We start from the raw sequence: 21000 nt of genomic DNA on the forward strand, positions 1-21000 counted from the left end.
TTCCTACAAATGGCGAATTTTTGAAAAAAACGTTCACAGTAGAAAACAGCCTGGAAAACCTGTTAAATCGCTGTTCGATTACTTAAATCATTTGCTCAATCGTGTTTTTCAAAAATTTGTGTAAATGACTGCCAGATTACATTATTTGAATCAGGTGAAGTAAATAGATAAAGACAGAACATGTACGCTATCTGAAAAGGTACGGGTGTATTTTCAACGGTCAGACCAGGGTATAATTCCTACCCGCATTGTAAAAATTGGATATCTATATATATATTAATACGCTAAGAAAATTTCCATACAAACAATTAACAGGTGGTTTCGCATAGTTAGCATACGTAAAATTATATAAAAGTGATATGAATCGATTCGTATAGATCAGCCGCAGTGCATAGGCATATTTTTGTTAACAAATATTACTCTATTTGTTAATAATTAATAGAAAAAGGTTTTTGTAAATCCAAAAATCTCTCCAAATATGGATATTTACTTTCTTGCACAAAAGCGCGCCATCTTTGGACAAATTATGTAAGTGCTCTAAGACACAAATCTACATAAGCGTACGCGCTACACGGTGAAAGATTAAAACATGGTTTCCCATTGTTGCCACTTACCTATAATAACCTCTACCAAAATCCTAAAAAATTGTTCCAAAATAATTTGTAGCGTACCAAAAAATCTTAAATAGAATTAATTTTTGACCGGCCCATTTTTTGTGGCACGTAAATACATAAGTTTTTATTTAACAGATTCATTGATTTTTATTTTAGTTGTTTTCCAAAAAACATGAAATCGCAAATAATGAGTTAACTTTTGTTGAAACTAACTATTTTATTTATAACAATTAATGGCAAATTTTCCCGAAAATGTTTTTGAATTTGCAGATTTAATCCTCATTTTAGATAAAGTACGTCTTATACTGAACAAAAAAAAAAGTTACAAAAATATAACATGACATTTTTTATATTGCCTTTTATGCTAATTTATTTTAGTTCTTATTTTATTTTATTGTATATTTTCTTATTTCAAATTGGTTTATTATTATTTAAAAGCAACTTGACTGAATCGGAAAATTTCACGTTGTATATTAAACGAAACAAAAAAAAACGCCCCAAAAACGTTTTTGATTTTAGGTCAAAGCGGCAACCGGCATCATAGCGGCCGTATTGCATAGGCAGTATATTACCCACTATCTATATATTAAAACGCTAACAAAATTTCCATACAAACAATTGACAGGCGGTTTCGCATAGTTAGCATACGTAAAATCATATAAAAGTGATATGAATCGATTCGTATAGATCAGCCGCAGTGCATAGGTCTATTTTTGTTAACAAATATTACTCTATTTGTTAATAATTAATAGAAAAAGGTTTTTGTAAATCCAACAATCTCTCCAAATATGGATATTTACTTTCTTGCACAAAAGCGCGCCATCTTTGAACAAATTATGTAAGTGCTCTAAGACACAAACCTACATAAGCGTACGCGCTACACGGTGAAAGATTAAAACATGGTTTCCCATTGTTGCCACTTACCTATAATAACCTCTACCAAAATCCTAAAAAATTGTTCCAAAATAATTTGTAGCGTACCAAAAAATCTTAAATAGAATTTATTTTTGACCGGCCCATTTTTTGTGGCATATTTCACTTACACGTAAATACAGAAGTCTTTATTTAACAGATTCTTTGTTTTTTATTTTAGTTGTTTTCAAAAAAACATGAAATCGCAAATAATGAGTTAACTTTTGTTGAAACTAACTATTTTATTTATAACAATTAATGACAAATTTTCCCGAAAATGTTTTTGAATTTGCAGATTTAATCCTCATTTTAGATAAAGTACGTCTTATACTGAACAAAAAAAAAAGTTACAAAAATATAACATGAAATTTTTTATATTGCCTTTTATGCTAATTTATTTTAGTTCTTGTTTCATTTTATTATATATTTTCTTATTTCAAATTGGTTTATTATTATTTAAATGCAACTTGACTGAATCGGAAAATTTCAAGTTGTATATTAAACGAAACAAAAAAAAAAAACGCCCCAAAAACGTTTTTGGATTTAGGCCAAAGCGGCAACCGGCATCATAGCGGCCGTATTGCATAGGCAGTATATTACCCACTATCTATATATTAATACGCTAACAAACTTTCCACACAAACAATTGACAGGCGGTTTCGCATAGTTAGCATACGTAAAATCATATAAAAGTGATATGAATCGATTCATATAGATCAGCCGCAGTGAACAGGTCTATTTTTGTTAACAAATATTACTCTATTTGTTCATAATTAATAGAAAAATTTGTAGCATACGCGCTACACGGTGAAAGATTAAAACATGGTTTGCCATTGTTGCCACTTACCTATAATAGCCTGTACGAAAATCTTAAAAAATTGTTCCAAAATAATTTGTAGCGTACCAAAAAATCTTATATAGAATTAATTTTTGACCGGCCCATTTTTTGTGGCAAATTTCAATTACACGTAAATACAGAAGTCTTTATTTAACAGATTCTTTGTTTTTTATTTTAGTTGTTTTCAAAAAACCATGAAATCGCAAATAATGAGTTAACTTTTGTTGAAACTAACTATTTTATTTATAACAATTAATGGCAAATTTTCCCGAAAATGTTTTTGAATTTGCAGATTTAATCCTCATTTTAGATAAAGTATGCCTTATACTGAACAAAACAAAAAAAGTTACAAAAATATAACATGACATTTTTTATATTGCCTTTTATGCTAATTTATTTTAGTTCTTATTTTATTTTATTATATATTTTCTTATTTCAAGTTGGTATATTATTATTTAAATGCAACTTCACTGAATCGGAAAATTTCACGATGTATATTAAATGAAAGAAAAAAAGTCCCAAAAACGTTTTTGAATTTAGATCAAAACGGCAACCGGCATCATAGCGGCCGTATTTCATAGGCAGTATATTACCCACTTTATTTATTATTAGGCTAACTTTGTTGGATTATATATCCATTAATCGGATGCTTACATCCCATAACCCTAATTTGTTTATGTCGCTTAAAGTTATGAAATTAATTTTATTTTAGTAAATATGTTTGCGTGAATAATTTCAATGTTTTTGTTTATTTTTCTTTTCTTTCTAATTTATTCTGCTTTGTTATATCTTAGTATTATATTGTTCACAGGCGATATTTTATGGTAGATATGGTCATATATATTCATGAAATGGAGTGTTTACAAATTTAATACAAATTAATTACGTACATAGATCTCAATGGGAATCCCACCATTAAATAGCCGAACATTAGAATATTCATATTTCCACAATGATCACATTAAAACCCAGAAAAAAGTCTAAGTGCACTTATTGCGTTTTTATATGGAACTGTTTGTTCACTTCACTTAATTTTTTCGCAATTTAAATACTTTATTTTTTTCTTTAATTAAACATTTTTTTAGTAAACTCTGCCTTCTTCCTCATTACATAATTTTTTATGTTTTTATTTTATTTTTTATGAAGGTATCCTCTATTCTACTCGAAATTTTTGTTTTGTGTTTCACTTACATATTAGATATGTATTTATGCAAAATAATCGGGTGGCGGGAAATAGGCTAAATTCCTTTAGCAAATTTCTTCGTTTTTAACTAAAAGTTCGTTTTTTGAATTATGACACTATTGACGTAAATGGGTGATATATGTATATGGGTGATATAGGCCTACTGGGGAACCGAGCTCCCAAAACTAACTTCAGTAGCGCGCCAACGGGGACCTTCCGGGTAGTGTGGAAAAACCTATTTTTCAATTCAATTTCCAGTAATTTCACCATAATTCTATGTCAATTTCATTTAATTTTACATAATTTTTATATTTTTGTTTAAGGAGCTCCATACCAAAACGTTATAATTACATGTGAAAAGTTTGTAGAAAATTTAAGAAAATACAATCAAAAAGTACAAAGTCTTAGATGAAATTCAAAATTTTAAAGAAAAAGTTAAGTAAGTTAGACCAGTTTGCTATATTTCCAACACTTGATGCATAGACTGACTTGAAAAAAATACACTTTGGTCGAATTTCGACCACAGGCTATACTAGTAAACATAAATGGGCATTTAAAAACTGCAGTTTACAGCTTAGCAGTGCCACCTTACGCCGTGCAAAAGATGATACTAAGGGCCAGCTCTAGTTTAAATTACTGCTAGCTTTAAAAAAATAATTAAAAACTCATGTAAACTGAGCGCAACTTCAGCTCAGGCCTCCACTCAAAAACCGGGCATAATAGGGAGAGTTGTTATCCATACATACGTAACGGACGTATATACGTCAGTTATTTAGCTAAACTTTTCTGCCTTTCGCGGCAATAGAACGGGTTTCGGGCTCGACTACTGATGTCGTGATGATAAAAAGTTTAACAGAGCCACCTGGAGGTGAAAGCAATACTCTCAAATGTGTCTATACCTAAAAATCTTTAAGGCTTGCCAGCAGATTAATTGATTTGTAGGAAGTTCAACATTTTTCGTTTTAATAACTTATACAAACTTTATCATAAGGTCCAACAAAAAACTCTTCACAGTTGAATTCCAGATGTATTTTCCAATTTTACCAAAATATGCGACAATGGGGCTTATTCCATAATATGCTAGTATTGATGTACTTATGTAAAATTTAACATTCCTCTAAACTCTAGCGGCTTATTTTTACACCAACAGAGACAATAGTAACATTATGATTTTTAGAATACCATTGTTTTAGTGAATTCTTGTACATATATTATGTAGTATAAATCGAAAGTTTTGGTGTTATTTTTGTATGAATAGCAAAAACATGTCTCGAAGGTCTAAAGCAGCTGCCAAAGGGAAAATATTTGGTTGGATCCCTATAACTGTTTGTTTAGATGTTTTTTTGGAACAAATTAAACATATTTGATGGAAGCGTCAGGAATATGATCGTAATATTTAACACGGTTTTACTTATAAAAGCGAACACTGAAAATACCCAAATAATAAATCTCCGTAATTAAATATTCAGTTAGGATGCATCGATATTCAGTTAATACGTTTTTGTGAAAAAGTACTAAAAGCGGCATACTTTACTCTTGCTTTTCGGGAACAACATTGTTGAATTTTCAGATAGCCTAATGACAGAACAAAGAAAACTTTAGAGCAAGACAATTGGTGGCTTAATTCACCTGGTTATTCCACGATGTATTTGAATATTTTGGTGGCCGACGTGATGTGATCGTAACGTGCTCCGCCTACCACACCGAAGATCCTGGGTTCACTTCCCGGGCAAAGCAACATCAAAATTTTAGAAACAAGTTTTCCAATTAGAAGCAAATGTTTCTAAGCGGGGTCGCACCTCGGCGGTATTTGGAAAGCATGCCGAGTGTATTTCTGCCATGAAAAGCTCTCAGTGAAAACTCATCTGCCTTGCAGATGCCGTTCGGAGTCGGCAAAATCAAGTAGGTCCCGTCCCGCCAATTTGTAGGGAAAATTTTAAAAAAGAATGCAAAGCTTTCGTATGATGAACGAATGATGAGCGAATATCCCGCTACCCACATACTTGGCGGCAATAACAAAAATAGCAAGAAGATGATTTGGAAATTTGTTCTTATTGTTTGTTGTTACATATATTGTTAATATGGTTTATACTTGACTGTACGAAAGTTAACCCATATCGCGCCATCGATCGTTGGCATTAACAGTTTTTAAAAAAAAAATGTTTGTTTGGTTTTTGGGACTTGTTTTGGTCGAAATCGATTTTTTCATTTTCAAGGCTCCAAATCACTTTTTATGTATATGTTTTCGTTATACCCACCAATAAGTATACCAAAATGATCAGAGGACGAGCTGAGTTGATTTAGCCATCTCTGTCTGTCTGTCCGTCTGTCCGTTTGTTTGAACGAAAACTAGTCTCTCAATTTTTGAGATATCTTTATGAAATTTGGTAAGCAAGCATATTTTGATGGTGATTTGACATTTGTCGGAATCGACCGGATCGGACCACTATAGCATATACCTCCCATACAACCGATTGTTCAATAAGAGGGTTTCCGCCATTTCCGCCCCATTTCTGCCTCATTTTAACAGCTAGCAATATCAAATTTTACCACAAGCTTACGTATTGGGCATAGATGGTTGTCTGAAAAAAACGTCAAGATCGGACATATTTATAATATATATCCCATACAACCGACTGTTCAGGTAAGAGGATTTTCATAATTTTTGTTGTTTGAGCGACTGTCGTAGTCGCCAACAGCCAACCCTTCTATTTAATAGAAATTAGGCTTAAGGAAACCTAAACCTGAATTTACCTGAATTTTATATTGAATTTATTGATATATGTACCTTTTACGTATAAGTACGCATTCTGAATTATTTGCACGTACAAATACGTAATATCATATATTACGTACATATTTATTAAACTTAAGAATTTGAAATGTTTGTATTTTACGCTAACACGCGAGCGTATTTCACCTCTCTGGCAACCCCAACAATGGGTTGACAGATGTGACTATGTACCTACATACATACATTTATATTATTGTTTTTGACATTTCTTTTTATTTTTACTTATTCGGAATTCTTTAACCATCGCGGTGTGATACCAAATTTTAAGAAATTGTAATTAAGATTGAAAATCCCTCTCTAAATTAAAGAAATTAGCTTTTTTAAAAAAATTTTATAAAGTGCCACTCTTTATTTATTTCGGTTCGGAGTCGTTATAAAGGAATATCGTGAATTACCAGTATCGTTTCCGCAGTCAATAGTGCCAGATTAAGTGCGATTATCGGCTTACCTTTTCGCTGTTCATTTACAACTTTAACGCAATTCTTGCCCAACCCGCTGCGGAAAAACTGACCTCTATATTATACATCAGAGGAGCCATTCGCCACCAGCAAATCACCGTCACCATCGTGTCCAGCAGCTACCGTACAACCAACTGCAAGGAGTCATCCATCCCTCAAACAGTGCACAGCGCCACCGTAACCAACCTTGCCACCACAACAGCTATATCCCGCCAGGAGAGGAAGGTAAATTTTATACTACCACCCCCTAAACCAGTGGTCCTTCGACGCCACTAAGGAAACCAGCGCAATAAAAACGCAAGTACCTTCGCCCTTTTTTGTAAACCGTGAGTATTAAATGAGATAATACAACCCAATCACGGAAAAAATACATATAAACAAAGAAAATTAAGGCAAATTTCATTTTCGAGGATTATTATTTCCCGCCAATAATCCTCATTTCCCGCCAAATTTTCTCAAGTTCCCACTAAAATTGCACATACCATTTCGTATATATATATATATATATATATACATATAGCAATAACCCCATATTGCAAAACTCAGTACGGTATATGTGCAAAGCAAAATAAGAAAAACTCAGTAGTTAGCTACAGTGGGCACACTTGCTAAAAGCACCCCTTATATTTTAATGCGACAAATCTCTTAATAATTTAAAATTTCCTCATTTTAAATTAAAATATCTCTTGTCGTTAATTAAATATATTGCACAACCTCTGCTAACTTCTGATTTTTCCCAATTTAAATTAATACGAAACGCAAAAAATATTTTCAAATCTCCATACTTGCGTATACATACATACGGATATACAAAAGAAAGAAAACGACATAAGCGGTGAAATAAAATATCGTGCACAGTGGTACAAGAGTGGTGCAGTGCGTATTATAGCACTTTTCTCGCATTAAATTTGCACGCTATAAATTCTCAATCCCCATTAAGAATTTCGATAAGCTACTAATTTCTCTCTCCTCCAAGCCCCTACAGTCCAACAAATCGAAGCTAAATAAGACTCCTCTAAGTCACACAAAAAAAAAAAAAAATACACATTTTTAGATAATCTCATACGTATCAAAATTATAATAATTTACCCCCGAGATACTTTTAATACGTATATATACATATATCTCACATAATTTTTCCCACGTATACTAAAACCACCCAACTTAATAAACTGAATCCCTTAAAATAAACACAAATAAATAAATAGAGGTGTACTGATGCTATGCATCCTCCCATGACTTAAATACACCAATAACACTAAAACTACCCAACTCAATAAATGGAATACATTAAATCAAAAACCCCATAAACTCAATACAGTCCATTAATAATAATAATTTATAAATTTAAAAAAAAGGAATGCTTGGTGGGAGTTGAACCCGCAACCCCGGACGTTTGGTCGGGTACGTCAGCCACTGTGCCACGACTCATACGCTTACAAGCACATAAAATTACTCATTTATAACTCTTATTAAACTGCTCGCCCTCAATTGCCCAAAGCTTAGACATATATTAAATATAGTGCAAACGCAGCACAGTGGTAAAATTTTCTCAGTCTCACCCTCAAATAAATTTAACTTAAAAACTTTTTTTGGTTTTGAAAAGTATTCTCTCTTGCTATTTAACGTGAATATAAACGTAACTCCCTCACACATAGTTAAAAGCAAATAAATACTCTCTATTCAAAAAAAAAAAGTTTTTTCTCTCTTAGTTAAATTTTATTAATTCTCAACTCTAAGCGACATAAAACAAAGCTCAAAAATGAGTGACGATGAAACCAAAAAAGGTGGCTCCAAAACTCAAGGAGTTAAAAAATTTAAAATCTCGTCTGCCCCCAAAAAATTTACATCCGAAACGGACAATTTTTTGGAATATTGTGCTCGGTTTAGGTCGACGTCGCTCCAAGACAACACGGAGTCCTCACTCAAAATAAAAAACTCGAATATAGAAAAATTCTGGAATAGAGTTCAAACCGTCTTCGATAAGATTGTCGAAACCCCAGATCAGGACCTGCCCGAAGATTTTCCAACATCTGCTAATAGCATATACAGGTCCTGTCTCATATCATACGAAGACACAAAAGCCCAGATAGAAGACCAGCTTCACTTGCTTAAACAAGCAAATGCCCCCGCTCCCCCTACCGTCACACCAGCTCCATCTGACAACTCCGGTATTTCGCTGAAAATCCCTCCCTGCGATACCGAAATATTTTATGGTGGTTATGAAAAATGGCCCTCATTTCGTGACATGTTCACAGCCGTTTATATTAACCATCCCAAACTCTCCCAAGCGCAAAAATTGTATCACCTCAGATACAAAACCCAAGGAAAGGCAGCTCAAATAGTCAATCAATTTCCCTTGACTGACGACAACTTTGCCTTAGCGTGGGAAGCCCTAAAGGCCCGATACGAGAACAGACGAGTTCTCGTAGATAATCAAATACGGGCCCTAATGAACTTAAAAACGATCACCACGGAAAACAGTGAAGATATACAAAAGTTGCAATCCTCAGTAAATAATTGTCTTCAGATTCTCGCCACGCAACAGGTGTCCACAGATAACTGGGACCCCATACTTATTTATCTCGTGACCTCTAAACTCCCTGAAAATACAGTCACGTTATGGGAGCAGTCTCTGACTTCAAGAAGAGAACTTCCTAACTGGTCCCAAATGGACCAGTTCCTCACAACTCGATATGAAGTCGTAGAGCGAGTCGATCAATGGCGACCAAATAAATTTAAAGCCACCCCACAAGCTAGGCCACCATTCAAACCCCAGCAGTCGCATCCCTTTCAAAATAGATCGACCTCCCACACCCAATCTCATATGACAGAGCAGCGAACAATGTACAAGTGCGCTTTGTGTAAAACCTCATCTCACCCCCTTATAAGTTGCTTCAAATTTAAGAAGCTGTCGACCTCTGATCGCAGAAGGTTTGTGAGAGAAAACAATATGTGTTTCAATTGCCTCTCTCAGTCACACATATTGAAAGACTGTTCCAGTACTCAAACTTGCAATCAATGTCAAGATCGGCACAACTCAGTGCTTCACGAAGACACATCTCAAGTGCCGAAAAGACAACCCTCACGATTGCAAAGGACAGCCTCACAAGCCACCACCACGAATTCCACAGTCTCACCCGGTAATACTCCCGATCAAGCCAATGCTCTGGATGAAAGCCCTTCATGCTCGCAGAAAAGCCAAGTGCAATCGTTTTATTCCGAAAACGATTGTGAAATAATTTTACCCACGGCTATCGTTCCCGTAGAGCATAAAGGAGAAATTTTTAAACTACGAGCTCTTGTGGATCAGGGATCTGAACGAACCTTTATCTCTACCAGAGCCCAAGATAGACTCAAACTCCCATTCAAACCCTCTAGATTTGAAATATCAGGGATGGGCGGCAAGGTAGTTCAGACCTCAAACAAATTGTGCTCTCTGACTTTGGTATCCCCCGATTTCAAAACCAGAATAAGTGCAGAGGCAATAGTATTACCCCGGCTAACAAAAATGCTCCCCTCGCTTAAGCTCACTAGCGAGCTTCAAGCAAAATGGGCACACCTCAACCTCGCAGACTCGAACTGTCACTCCCCCTCGCAAATAGATCTCGTCCTAGGCAGTGATGTAATACCGCAAATCATCCAAAATGGCGTTGAGAAACTTTCCCCCCATCTTCTAGCGCAGAAAACCATTTTTGGATGGATTCTGAGCGGTAGAGCTCCTGTGATGGTAAACGCGTTCTGCATGCAAGTGTCAGAAGTGTCCAACGAAGATCTTAACTCTTTATTGCGTAAATTCTGGGAATTGGAGGAAGTTCCCACCAAACCCCAAATAATCCCAGAAGACGAGTTTTGCGAAAATTTCTATGCAGCCACAACCTCACGCGATGATAACGGTCGTTATATCGTAAGGCTGCCGTTTAAACCCAGCTTCCCAGAGTCAATCTCATTATCCCACTCTCGGTCTTCAGCTCTAAGCCAGTTTCTTGGAATGGAGAGAAGTCTGCAGAAGAAAGGGGATTTAAAGACTCAATATGATAGTGTTCTAGAAGAATACCTCACCCTCGATCATATGGAGGAAACCGGCTCCTATGAAAAATTTGACGGAGGAAAATGCCTCTCATTTTATCTTCCTCATCACGCAGTTGTCAAACCCGAGAAAAAGACATCAAAGGTGCGGGTCGTGTTTAACGCCTCAAAGAAGTCGGCATCTGGACATGCGCTCAACGACGTTCTGTATACCGGCCCTACCCTCCAGCCCGATCTGATGCTTCTGATTCTCAAGTGGCGTACCTACCAATTTGTTTTTAACGGAGACGTAGAAAAAATGTATCGTCAAATCATAATGCATGAAGACGACAGAGACTATCAGAGGATCGTCTTTCGCTCATCTCCGAGCGACCCCATAAAAGACTATCGTCTGAAAACAGTCACATTTGGTGTGAACTGTGCCCCCTACCTCGCCATACGTACTCTTCACCAACTGGCCAAAGATGTAAAGGAAACTTTCCCCAAAGCCGTCCCTGTTTTGACGAAAGAAACATATGTAGATGACATTCTCTCTGGCAGCCATGAAATTCTCTCTGCTGAAACATCTCTCTCCCAAGTCATCCAAGTGTTAGCGTCAGCAGGATTTCCATTACGGAAAATAACGGCCAATCACCCCAGTATAATAAAAAACATCAAAGAAGAGGACTTGCTAGATACCAATCTTTTGGAATTCGAGAAAGCAAGCAACACCAAAACTCTCGGCATACAGTGGAACGCTCTGACCGACACGTTTTCGTATACAGTGGACTCAATACCCCTCTCGTCCGCTAATACAAAACGACAAATTCTCTCCTCGGTCGCAAAACTTTTTGACCCCGCAGGGTGGCTTACGCCGATTATGATTCAGGCCAAGATTTTACTCCAAGAGCTATGGATAGACGGAACTGGCTGGGATGAACCAGTGAAGCCCCTCCGCTTCATTAAATGGACGCAGTTCGCAAAAAATTTACCCAACATCTCAGATATAAAGATACCTCGATGGGTTGACTACATGCCGAACCAGCAGGTTGAACTGCATGGTTTCTGCGATGCGTCAGAAAAGGCATATTGCGCCACTATATATCTGCGAACAACCCACGGTGCCACCACTTCGTCCCACCTTCTGGTCGCTAAAGGCAAGGTTGCCCCTCTTCGCACTACCAGTCTTCCAAGACTAGAACTATGTGCAGCTCTACTCCTTGCCCGACTAATCGCCGTCGTACAATCCCATCTCGAGCTCTCTCTTACAAATCTTTACATGTGGTCTGACTCGGAAATTGTGTTAGCATGGCTCGAAAAGCCTCCCCACGCTTGGAAAACTTTCGTATCCAATCGAACAGCTGAAATTATGGATCTCGTCGGAAGCGCCTCCTGGAAGCATGTAGGCAGTCGCGACAATCCAGCAGACATGGGCACTAGAGGATGCAAACCCATGGACTTGGCAAATTCTTCGCTGTGGTGGAATGGCCCTGCGTGGCTGACCCAGCCCCCCGAAGCTTGGCCAAACCCATCTACCCGCAGCATCAACCCGCCTGAAATGCGCCGAGTCGAAGCACTATACTCAGCTGAAGATGACCCCGATGTATTGGATCGATTTTCGTCATTTCCTCGCGCCCTCAGGGTCATGGCATATGCCTTCAGGTTCATTAATAATCTCAAGGACCGAATTCGAGGCATTAAACCCGCTTACACTCCCTCTCTGTCTCATGAAGATCTCCGCAAAGCGAAAAATAAACTTGTGACGTTAACACAAACCCGATATTTTCCTCGCGAAAGAGCATGCTTGGAAAATGCAAAACCCATTGATCAAAGAAGCTCTCTTCTAACCCTCAACCCATACCTCGATGAAAACGGGCTCCTCAGGGTTCATGGTAGACTAGTTCATTCGACGTTGACTTACAATGAAAAACATCCCGTTATTATCCCAGAAAAATCAAGATTCGCTGTCCTCTATATACAGTACCTCCATGAACTTCTTCTCCATGCCGAAATACGTCTCATGCAGCAATGCCTCAGACAGGATCTCTATATTCCACGACTTAAACCCCTCATAAAGAGATGCATACATCAGTGCAAAACTTGTACCCTCCACAAGCAGCAAATGCGATCGCAAATCATGGCGGCTTTGCCCCCGGAACGATGCACATATGCTCCGCCTTTCACCACTACCGGTGTCGACTTTGCGGGGCCTTTTCAAATAAAAGCCTCCTTGCTAAGGTCTCACACCTTACTGAAAGGCTACGTGGCCGTTTTTGTCTGTTTCGTGACAAAAGCTGTCCACCTTGAGCTGTGCTCGGACCTAACAACAAATGCCTTTCTCGCAGCATTCGCTCGCTTCGTCGGACGTCGTGGATATCCTGCCACAATGATGAGTGACAACGGCAAAACGTTTATTGGAGCTAAAAGAGCGACGGAAAAAGAGTTCGTTGACTTCATGAAAACTGCCTCTCAAGAAGTAATCGCAAAATACTCTCCCCAGGGCATTAATTGGAAATTCATTCCGCCCGGAGCTCCCCACATGGGCGGCTTGTGGGAGTCTGCAGTGAAGAGTTTCAAACTGCACTTCAAGAGGACTGCAGGAACCCACAAGTTCACATTTGAAGAATTTACCACCCTCTTGGTAAGAATTGAAGCCGTATTAAACTCTCGTCCTATCTCACCTTTATCCCAAGATCCCACAGAGTTTACCGCGCTGACCCCCGGCCACTTTCTCCGAGGTAGCCCCCTCCTCGCTATCCCTGAAGTGGATCACGCGGATTTATCTCTTATAAACCGATGGGACAGGGTAAAAAGCTTACATCATCAATTCAGCAAAAGGTGGAAGGAAGACTACCTAAAGGATCTCCAGAAAAGGCAGAAGTGGAAAAATCCACAACCCCAACCCAAGGTCGGTGAGTGTGTCTGCATTCACGACGACTCACTTCCCCCGACTGAATGGCGCCTTGGACGTATTGAAAAAGTATATCCCGGACCTGACGGCCATATACGTGTTGTTGACGTTCGTACTCAAACCGGCACCCTCACACGACCACTTGTCAAGCTCTGTTTCCTCCCTCAGATTGAAAGCCCACCCTCTCGGGCAAACCCGGAGAATTCGTAGCTACTCTCAAACCACCTCTGACCACTCTTACCACATCACCGTCTCCAATATGTCGTATTTTGCAACATAATGCCAGCTGAAATCCCCTGTATCAGTATTTCTCTCCACTAAAATACTTTTACAACTGTAATTACAGATCGCTATGGATCGTGCAAATCAGTCGTCGTCACGAAGACCAGTGCGGTCGGAGATCGTTGCTCCCAACCGCGCCAATGAATCACGCAGCTCGACACTTATAACGGATTACCGACGGTGCCGCATATGCACCCGTCAGCACGCTCTTCGGAACTGCGTCATATTCAAAAAAATGAAACCACCCCAGAGATGGATGCTTGCACGAGCCCATGAGTTTTGCCTGAATTGCTTGGCATTATCTCACATCACCAGCGAGTGCAGCTCATACGACAGATGCCGGATCTGTGGAGCGCGACATCACTCCCTACTCCATCGGCGGGACGCTACCCCAAGCGCCCAGCGCGCCATCCAGGCACCCCGGCCTGGCAGATCCGCCGTACCGGCACCCCCTGCCGCCACCGGGCAACCCCGTTCTCGCCCGGGAAACAACATTCCCTCAGCAGCACCCAGCATCGCACGACGCACCATTCGATGCACCGCACAAGGGCTGCAAACCGCCAACGCTAGAGGAAGAGTGTCCCAAATCCTCGTTCGAGATGCATTGCGGACCCTTAAGGAGCTACAGGAGGCTCTAGCCGCTGAACGCGCCTAGGGCGGGGATGATGTTTGAGCGACTGTCGTAGTCGCCAACAGCCAACCCTTCTATTTAATAGAAATTAGGCTTAAGGAAACCTAAACCTGAATTTACCTGAATTTTATATTGAATTTATTGATATATGTACCTTTTACGTATAAGTACGCATTCTGAATTATTTGCACGTACAAATACGTAATATCATATATTACGTACATATTTATTAAACTTAAGAATTTGAAATGTTTGTATTTTACGCTAACACGCGAGCGTATTTCACCTCTCTGGCAACCCCAACAATGGGTTGACAGATGTGACTATGTACCTACATACATACATTTATATTATTGTTTTTGACATTTCTTTTTATTTTTACTTATTCGGAATTCTTTAACCATCGCGGTGTGATACCAAATTTTAAGAAATTGTAATTAAGATTGAAAATCCCTCTCTAAATTAAAGAAATTAGCTTTTTTAAAAAAATTTTATAAAGTGCCACTCTTTATTTATTTCGGTTCGGAGTCGTTATAAAGGAATATCGTGAATTACCAGTATCGTTTCCGCAGTCAATAGTGCCAGATTAAGTGCGATTATCGGCTTACCTTTTCGCTGTTCATTTACAACTTTAACGCAATTCTTGCCCAACCCGCTGCGGAAAAACTGACCTCTATATTATACATCAGAGGAGCCATTCGCCACCAGCAAATCACCGTCACCATTGTGTCCAGCAGCTACCGTACAACCAACTGCAAGGAGTCATCCATCCCTCAAACAGTGCACAGCGCCACCGTAACCAACCTTGCCACCACAACAGCTATATCCCGCCAGGAGAGGAAGGTAAATTTTATACTACCACCCCCTAAACCATTTGTCGAAATCGATTTTTAGTCCGATTTATACGATTTTTTCAGACAACCATCTATGCCCAATACGTAAGCTTGTGGTAAAATTTGATGTTGGTAGCTGTTAAAATGAGGCGGAAATGGCGAAAACCCTCTTATTGAACAATCGGTTGTATGGGAGGTATATGCTATAGTGGTTCGATCCGGTCGATTCCGACAAATGTCAAATCCCCCATCAAAATATGCCTGCTTACCAAATTTCATCAGGATATCTCAAAAATTGTGGGACTAGTTTGCATTCAAACAAACGGACAGACGGACGGACGGACGGGCAGACGGACATGGCTAAATCAACTCAGCTCGTCCCCTGATCATTTTGATAATACTTAGTGGTAGGTCTAACGGAAACATATACGTAAAAAATGATTTGGAGCCTTGAAAATGAAAAAAATCGATTTCGACCAAACAAGTCCCAAAAACCAAAAAAAAAAAAATTTTTTTTAAACTGTTAATGCCATCGTTTTTATCGCATAATTTTAAGTGGGATAGGAACTATGAGACAAATTCGTTTTCATCGGCAACACTTTTGCACGTTTCTGAAGAAATCCTTAAAAAAAATGGCGAAAAAATTAATTTTTCCAACAAAACACTCCTCAAAACCCAAAAAATATTTTTTTTTTTCACAAAACTGTTATAGCCAAAGTTTTTAGCGGACAATTTTGAGTCGGACAGGGTATACATGAAAATTTTAAAATCAAATAAAAATTTCTTAAGTAGGTCGTGAAAAAAAACCTTAAAAATCAAAGAAAAAAAAGTCAAAAACTCAAATTTTGCAGCCTTGAAAATTACTTTTTTGGGTATGCTTAGGGGAACTTTTTTTCCTGAGCCCAAAACCTATCGAAAAATCGATGGCGCGATATAGGTTAATAAATCGACCCAGCTTACTCTACATGCTTTAAGAAAATTTGTTTACACTTACGGTACTTTAATTTTGTTTACCTTTTCTCCTGTCTTGTCTTTGTTCATTCATCTGTTCGAACACATGATTCAGTCGATCAAGTACATTCATTTGTGTAAGTTGTATTTGTTTATGAAATATGCCCATATGTAAAATATCCACCTGCTATTCTTCTGTTTGCCTAATGTTTATTATATTTTGTGCTTTTTTTAGTCTTGATGATGGTTTCAGATAATTTTCTATGGCCACATTTAGAGGAAAAGGTGGTTTGAAACACATGGTGATGCAATTTATTTACCGCGAGCAAACAAACAAACCATTATCCGGCGAATCGTGACACCCATTCTCCCTATCAACCTTTCTTGACAGGTAGGTATGGCAATGAAGAAATAGAAAGACTCTTCACTTGTAGAAATTCACAATTTTTTGGAATAACTCAAAAACTGACTAAAACAATGAATTCTTCAGCAATTGAATAAACTGAAATGAAAATGAAAAGTCGAAAATTAAAATAAAAGAAAAAACTGAAAAAAATATCGTAACGAATTTACTGTAATTCTTAAATCGCGCCTCTACTGTTGCTGCCTTTTATACTCTAAGATTTTTCGTTCGCATCTTCTAGGCGCTTCCATTTCCAGAATCTACTACTTGGTTATGTGCTATAAATTTCTCAGCTATAACTACAGATGCACAATTTTTATAACTTCTCTCACAGGTCATGCGCGTGTGTTTGTGAGTAATACTTGCACAATTATTGCATACATTCAGGAGTATCTCAGATATATGCATGTTGTTGTGCGTTGCTTCTCCGCTGCGTGTACGTACATATGTGTAGACATAAGGGGGACTCATGTAACCGTATAAATGCCTTATAAAGTGTGTAAACGTATAAATTTATCTAGTGCGTAAACGAGCTGTCAAATTGTGTATGAAAAATCATTTACACAATTTGTATAAATTTACGCGCACATTTCATTGTGTAAGCGCGGTAAACTCAAAGGATACAACCTTGCAGACATTACAGCAGGCATTTTCATCAGAAATCTCAAACATCAGCAAGTAAATGCATTTTAGTTTTGATTTTTCACTTAATCTTGGCATTTTTTAATTTGTATAACCATCAAAAAAATTTTGTTCGGCAATAATACAGCTGATAAACATTCAAGCTTATCAATAGTATTACTAGGTGCGTTCATATAACAGCGTGTGTAAATGGATATAATTTTACACCTTATAAGTTTATATGCTTTCATGAGTCCCCCTATAATGATTAATTTGGTTATGTGCATACAAGTCACTGCTTAGCATCGGCTTAGAGATGACAGTACCCCTTAGTGTTGCTAATATTCGTAACAATATGTAAAAAGCTAAAAATATGTAAAAATAATAAAACGTTGGCAAATAAAGGATGCACAAAGCCTTGATTCGATAATGTTGTTAATTTAACAATTCTTAATAATCAAAAGTGACTATGAGGAACAAAATATGTAAACTTTTTTCGTAGCGGAAAAGGTAAATAATGATAGAAACGGTTTATTTGAAAATTAAACTTAATTATTATTATTTTTCATTCATGAAAATCTTACCTTGTTGAGACCTCTATGCAGATTTCATGACATATCTTACTTGTCTTTTTTAAGCATATATATACATCTTATATATTATTTCTAATTGCTGTTTTATGTACAGGTCCCTTTTTCTCACTTATTTGGAGTCCAAATCTAAAAATAAAGTTTTGGTTGTAAAGATGGGGATTCGTGCTATTAGCGAGCTTGGGGCATTATTAGTCGTGGTGATTTTGTTTAGCTATAATTTATTATAATTTTAATATTTATGCGACCTTTGCTTGAAATTATATTTATTGACTTTTGGTTGGCTCTAGGTCATTAGGAATAAAAACACACGTTTGTTAAGTTTTTCCCCAATATATTTCGGTTTCACATCGGTAAGCGTTCTCAAGGGTAACTGCAATAATATTATAAACAAATTTAACTTAAAAATTATATACAAAATTTTTGTAAACATAAACAATTATAAACATTTACATACATTCATTTACACGTCTGACTGCTTTGACGTGGAGCTTAATACTGTCCGTTTGTTTGTCAACAAGTGTCTGTAGATGTGTGCAATGTTATCAGTGTCCGTTTTGTAATTAATTCTTATGTTCGGCGGAGTGTTTATTATATGTAAAATTTTCAATGTTAGGCGTTTGATATATCACCCATTTTGCTGTTATAGTCCTCTATCTCCATTGCTACGGTTTCCTTTCCAATTGAAGCGAAAGCCGATGGGATCCCCTGCTTCACCAGTTATTGCAGATATTATAATGGAGGAACTACTTAACAAGACGATCGAGAAACTAGGTCAGAAGCCCAGATTAATAAGTAAATACGTCGATGACATTTTTGCAATTATACACGAAGATGAGATACATAATACACTAAATGCGCTGAATTCGTTTAACAGGCACATAAAATTTACAATAGAATTAGAAGAAGAGGGAAAACTACCTTACCTTGATTCTATTGTAATCAGACCAGGAAATAAATTAAAACTGCGATGGTATAGGAAACCAACAGCGTCCGGACGAGTCATCAATTTTCACTCGAAACACCCTAAAACGATAATAATGAATACAGTATTGGGCTGTATACGACGCATGTTGAACATATCGGACCAAATTTACCACAGAGAAATAGAGAATGAGATATTGTACTTATTGAAACAAACTTACTTTCCAGAAAATATTATAAAAACCTTAATAAAGAGAGCAAAAACTACGAGAAATCTGCAAAAAGACGAAACCTCGAAAATTTATAAATCAGTCACATATGTAGGTACCTCATCTATCAGAACGGCTAACAAAATCAAATATTTACAACAAAGAAACTATAAAAATAGCACACAAACCAACAAGATATTTAATAATACAAAGTCCAAAATACCTCCAATGGAAAGAAGCAATCTAATTTACAAAATTCCCTGTAACGGAAGCAAACACGAAACTGTAACAATGTATACGTAGGAACAACAAAGTCGAAATTAAAAACTAGAGTATCACAACACAAATCGGACTTCAAACAATGTCAGGATTCAAGCATCGCAAAAACAGCACTAATGGCCCACTGTGCATCTACCGGTCATTCTCCAAACTTCGAAAGAGCATCAATTTTAGCTCAAGAACAATGCTACACCAAACGCCTAACATTGGAAATTTTACATATAATAAACACTCCGCCGAACATAAAAGAATGAATTACAAAACGGACACTGATAACATTGCACGCATCTACAGACACTTGTTGACAAACAAACGGACAGTAATAAGCTCCACGTCAAAGCAGCCAGACGTTTAAATGAATGTATGTAAATGTTTATAATTTTTTATGTTTACAAAAATTGTGTATGTAATTTTTTAGTTAAATTTGTTTATAATAGTATTGCAGTGACCCTTGAGAACGGTTACCGATGTGAAACCGAAATATATTGGGGAAAAACTTAACAAACGTGTGTTTTATTTCCTAATGACCTAGAGCCAGCCAGAAGTCAATAAATATATTTTATTATAATATTTTGTTAAAAATAAACGATTATGAGCACACAAAGAAATCTATTTGTACTATGGCAGTATTGTGAATATTTGATTAGAACTAAAGGGCCCATTACTGATACTTAGCATAGACTTGACTTGACTTGAGAACTGTCACTTACAGTTCTGTTAAATGAACATTGCATGTTACTGATTACTCAAAACTTAGCAGCACTTAACTTGATTTAGAAGTCTGTTGAATTTGGATTCTATGTAAGTTCTAAGTGAAGTTTACATTTTGAGATGCCAATTCTTTGTTTCCATTTCATTTTGACATTTTGTCATACAAATTGACATTTATTTTTATTTTATTTATTAATTTTTACTCAAAATTAACTTTGTTTAAAAACCAACACTTTTTGTAGCAAATATTTCACAATAAAAAGACAGCTGATTATACACGCTTTATATGCGCTAAGTGGAGTATAATCGTGGCTAAGTTGCCAAGTTTACGCCAAGTCAAGTCTAAGCTAAGTATCAGTAATGGGCCCTTAACACTGCATTACCGGAAGTTGCTAGCATTCGCCAGATGACAGTGCAATAGCATGTACGTTTATAGCTGTTTGATTGATAGAACAGCTGATTTCTGCAAACAAACTTAATACTATGTTCAAACAGAAAAATAAATTGAGGAAATTTCGATTTGAATTGAGTGCTGTTCATACAACTCGATTTAGCTTACACAATAGTAATTTGATAGCTGGTTGGCTCATCTCTACAGCAAGAAGATACCTTTGTTCAGACTGTCAAAATGTGCGTGTTGGTATTAGGCGAATGAAATGGAATGAAAACATAAAACTTTGAAATTTTTGTGTGTTGTAAGAAAATGTGTTCAATGTTTTGGTTTCATTTTGAGTTTGCCATCTTCTTTTGACAATCCCTACTCCAGTGAAATGAAAGACATAAAATCAGCTGATGAGATGAGCCAACCATATAGTTCAGCCATGCGCAACTGACGTTGAAATCTACTC

General features: G+C 37.1%; 1 protein-coding gene across 1 annotated transcript in view; it reads right to left on the bottom strand.

Annotated features, from left to right (window-relative positions):
* Positions 1-21000, bottom strand: part of Dscam4 (Down syndrome cell adhesion molecule 4) — a 2049237-nt gene that overhangs the window by 1439257 nt on the left and 588980 nt on the right.

The sequence above is a fragment of the Eurosta solidaginis genome, chromosome 5, assembly GCF_040869045.1.
Source record: "Eurosta solidaginis isolate ZX-2024a chromosome 5, ASM4086904v1, whole genome shotgun sequence".
In the NCBI taxonomy this organism is placed as follows: domain Eukaryota; kingdom Metazoa; phylum Arthropoda; class Insecta; order Diptera; family Tephritidae; genus Eurosta; species Eurosta solidaginis.